At 39.6% G+C, this 4,841-nt stretch overlaps 1 protein-coding gene across 1 annotated transcript in view; it reads left to right on the forward strand.

Moving 5' to 3' along the window:
• TECPR2 (tectonin beta-propeller repeat containing 2) overlaps positions 1-4,841 on the forward strand; it is a 128,704-nt gene that overhangs the window by 25,938 nt on the left and 97,925 nt on the right.

Here is a 4,841-nt window from a genome sequence, read left to right on the forward strand (position 1 = left end):
CTTGCAAGAAAGACAGAGAGAGACAGAAAGTGAGAAATAACCCCCCCCAGGGGGATGGCCACGCCACAATCCCTTCTCCATTGTCCTCTCGGGACCTTGGGCATGCACACACATGCGCGCGGCGTGATTTTAAGCCACCGGGTCCGGGACTTGAACTGCAGTTGACTACATGGGAGTCCAGCGACATAGCCATTACGCTAACTGCTGGTCCCCAGACCTATATTTAAATTTTCTTCAGGAACCTTTTAGTAACAAACCCAGGTCTAAAGTAGCCACAGAAAGCAGAATATTATGTGTGATTATTTTTCTTCTAATGCTGTATCCCCAAGTTTTTCAGACTCATTTAAGTAAATGCTAGAGTGAGTAAGGAATAGAGCCAGGTGAGGTAGGTGTCTAAGCCATGAGGTATACATACTGGGAAGTGCCATTTTCATTCAGGACATAGGGGAGATTCAAGTCCTAGATTCCTGCTCTGAAAACCACACCTGGCTTTCCGGGTGCACATTTCCTGGTAGACCAGACTCCTCAGATTCTTCAGTTAAGAAAACTACATGTTCTTCTTTGCCCATATATTTTTGGTTATTAGGGTATTTTTTTGAGCTGTTTTTATATTTTTTCTTTCCATTTTGTGAAATTTTTGTTTTGTTTTGTTTTGTTTTTAAAATTGGGACCACCAAGTTGTAAAGATACGTGTTTTACCTGACAGCTACGCCACAGGTAGATCGTCAAGTTGAAAAGAATGAGTCAATAGCTTGTATTTGGTTTTGAAATTAAGTTAATCCTTGATAAGTGTTGCTTTTTTTTTAAAGGAATTAGTACTTGCCCACTAGTTTGATACCTCTCCGTCTCTCCATTGGGGTGACCTGTCTCAGCAGGCCTGTTACTCTCCATGACTAACTGTATAAGTGCTCATATGGAATAAACTGGTTTTCTACATAACCCCCCCCAAAAAAAAATTAACTCAGGTCAGCAGATGATATGGTAGTTAAGGTGCTAGATTCCACATAGCAGACTATACAGCTTGAGTACTGGACCCAGTAGGTTGAAAGTCATGCTGGGCTCCTAGGTACACATGCCCAAAATCCCCAAAGGAGAATGGAGAAGGGGTTATGATGTGGCCATCCTCCCTGGGGGATGCTTTCTCATGTTCCCCCCTCTGTCTCTGTCTCTGTCTCTGGTAAGTGCCCAATAGAAAAAATTAAGAAAAAAAATGGGGCCAGCAGGTGGCATGGTGGTTAAGGGTGCTGGACTACCACATGGCCAACCATGGTTCGAGTCCTGGATCTGGTGACTTCCTTTCTCACTTTCCCTTTCTCTTTCTCTCACTCTATCACTCTGTGGTCAAATCAAAAGGAAGGAAGGAAGTTAAATTAACTTTAAAATTTTTAAAATTAACTCAAAATGGTTTAAGGACTCAGGTATAAAACCTAAAACTATACTGTTCTTAGACCAAAAGCAAAAGCTTCACAATGCAAGATTTGGCAAAGATTTCTTGAATATGGCATCAAAGACACAAGCAATAACTAAAAATAGACAAATTGGCCTGGAGTGATTTCATCCTGTGCCACTATTCTCAGGAGCCCTAGTTGTTTACCTCTGTTCACTTTCTCCCACCTAAATGTGTGCCACTACCACATAGAAGATTCAGTGGACATGTACATGATCCCACCGAGGCACTAGAATTATCCTTTCGGTTGTGAACTAAAGGCTGACAAAGATTATCACTTTAAGGTGGATAATGATGAAAATGATCAGTTATCTTTAAGAATGGTCTCCTTAGGGGCTGGTGCAAAGGATGAATTGCACATTGTTGAAGCAGAGGCAGTGAATTAGGAAGGCAGTCCAATTAAAGTAACACTGGCAACATTGAAAGTTGTACAGCCAGTGGTTTCCCTTGGGGGCTTTGAAATACGACCACTTGTGGTTTTAAGGTTGAAGTGTAATTCAGGGCCTGTGCATATTAGTGACCGCACTTAGTAGCTGTGGAGGAAGATGCAGAGTCAAAAGAGGAAGAGGATGTGCAATTCTTAAGTGTGTCTGGAAAGTGATCTGCCCCTGGAGGTGGTAGCAAGGTTCCCCAGAAAAAAGTAAAACTTGATGCTGATGAAGATGATGATGATGAAGATGATAATGATTTTGAAGATGAGGAAGTAGAAAAAAGCTCCAGTGAAGAAATATATATGAGACACTCCTGGCAAAAATGCTCAAAACCAAACCAGAATGGAAAAGACTCAAAACCATCAACACCAAGATGGAAAGGTCAAGAATCGTTCAGAAACAGTACAAAATTCCTAAAATACCAAAAGGACCTAGTTCTGTAGAAGACATTAAAGCAAAAATGCAAGCAAGTATAGAAAAAGGTGGTTCTCTTCCCAAAGAGGAAGCCAAATTCATCAATTACGTGAAGAATCGCTTCCAGATGACTGACCAGGAGGCTATTTAAGGTCTCTGGCAGTGGAGGACATCTCCTTAAGAAAATAGTTTAAACAGCTTGTTAAAATTTTTTGACTTATGGGGAACCAGCAGTTAGCGTAATGGCTATGTCGCTAGACTCCCACATAGTCGACTGTGGTTCGTGTCCCGGACCCGGTGGCTTAAAACTCACGCCGGGCGCGTGCCCAAGATCCCGAGAGGAGAATGGAGGAGAAGGGACAAAAAAAAAAAAAGAATGTAAAAAAAAAATATTTTTTTTTTTTACTTATTTAACTTCTGTAACAGTTGATACCTGTCTTTTTTATAATGCAGAGAGAGAACTTTCTCTATCATGTTTGGTAAATGTTGTCCAGGTTCCATTGCCAAAAATGTGTTGTCTAAAATACCTGTTTAGTTTTAAAGATGGAGCTCCACCCTTTGCTTGGTTTTGAGTATGTGTAAAATGTTATGTTAAGACACAGTCATAGTGGTAGTCAGACATGGAAATGGTGGGGAGACAAAAATATACAAGTGAAATAAACTCAGTATTTTAATAAAGTAAAAATAAATAAAAATAGACAAATTGGACTTCATGGAAAGTAAAATTTGTACTTCAGAAGTTGCTATGAATAGGGTAAAAGGGTGGGAACAGCAAGCAGTGTGGAAGTTAAGGCTCTAGATCCCACATGGCTGGCTGCACAGTTTGAGTTGCACCAGCAGCTTAAAGACTATGCCAGGTGCATGTGCATGTGTGCCCAAGATCCTGAGAGGAGATAGGAGGAGGAAGTGCAGCATGGCCCGACTCCCGGAGGTGGTGGTGATTTCTCACTTTCTTTCTCTCTGGCAAGTGCATGTGTCCTATAGCAAAAACAAAGAAAAGAATAAAAGGACAACTCACAGAATGGGAGAAAATATTTGCAAATTATATATCTGATAAGGGATTGATATACAAAATTCTAAAACTCAACAACAAAAGAATCCAAATAACCCAATTCAGAAATGAACAAAAGAATTTATTATTTAAAAAATAATAATTATGATTTATTTAATTTATTATTATTTTTAATTTGCTATAGGGCACGTGTGCTCACCAAAGAGAGACAGAGAGAGGGAATGCGAGAAAGCAAGCACCAGGTCTGGAACTCGAACTACAGTCGGCCATGTGGGAATACAGTACCTTAACCATCATGCCACCTGCTGGCCCCAAAGACAAAGGGCTTTAAAGAGACATTTCTTCAAATAAGATAAACAAATAGCAGTAAATACATGGAAAGATGTTTAACATCACTAATCATCAGATAAATGCAGATTAACACTACAGCGAGATACTGCTTCACACCTATTAGTGTGGCAATTGTCAAAAAAACAGGAAATAACAATTTCTGGGACCAGCAATTAGCGTAATGGCTATGTCGCTGGAAGAGAGGGAAAGTGAGAAAGCAAGCTACCAGGTCCTGGACTTGAACCATGGTCAGCCATGTGTGTGTGCCCAAGGTCCTAGGAGGAGAATGGAGGAGAAGGGATTGTGGTGTGGTCATCCGCCCTGGGGGGGTGATTTCTCGCTTTCTGTCTCTCTGTCTCCCTGTCTGGTGAGCACACGCACCCTATAGCAAAAAAAACTCTCAAAAAAAAAATAAGACAAACAAACAAACGAAACTGGAAATAACAATTTCTGACAAGGTTGTGAGAAATTGGAACCCTTTTGTATCGTTGGTGGGAATGTGAAATGGCACACCCATTGTGGACAGCAGTATGGTGGTTTCTTTTTAAAAATTTTTTTTTTCATTTATTAAAATTTGATTCATTCACTATGCATCATTACAGCATACAAAATGAGATTTCCCATTCAGAATACCCTGTATATTGGCTCAGTCAAGCACATCAACATATGTGTTGTTATCAACAAACAATTTTCCATTTCTTATGTCTTGTATATTTTGCTTTTTTTTTTTTTGACATCCTTGATTCCCTATTTCTCACTCTCTGCTGTGTCCCACCCTCCTCTCACACTCTCTCTGATATCCATGGTTGCTTTCTATGCCTTTTCCCCCCATTTTATTGATTTACTAATGAACTTAATTAATCTCAATATTTCCACTAGGAAGCACAGCTGATATATACATATCCATGAACACAAGTCTGACTTTAGGCATAAACCTCAGTGAGTAGAAGGAACATACTATAAAGTAGCACCCAGCTGGGGCTATATAGCTTACTGCAGTCATCAAATATGCATTTTTTTTTTCCTGAAATCTTTTTTTTAATTAATTAATGTACATTCATCCCTAATCATTGTCACAGCATACAAAAAGTGGTTTCCCATCCAGAATATACTGCATAGTGGCTTAATCATGTATTTATGTTATCATCAATAATTTTCCATTTCTAGTTTCACATATATATGTATGTATGTGTGTGTGTGTGTGTGT

The sequence above is a fragment of the Tupaia chinensis genome, unplaced genomic scaffold (genome assembly GCF_000334495.1).
Source record: "Tupaia chinensis unplaced genomic scaffold, TupChi_1.0 Scaffold000671_2, whole genome shotgun sequence".
In the NCBI taxonomy this organism is placed as follows: Eukaryota; Metazoa; Chordata; class Mammalia; order Scandentia; family Tupaiidae; genus Tupaia; species Tupaia belangeri.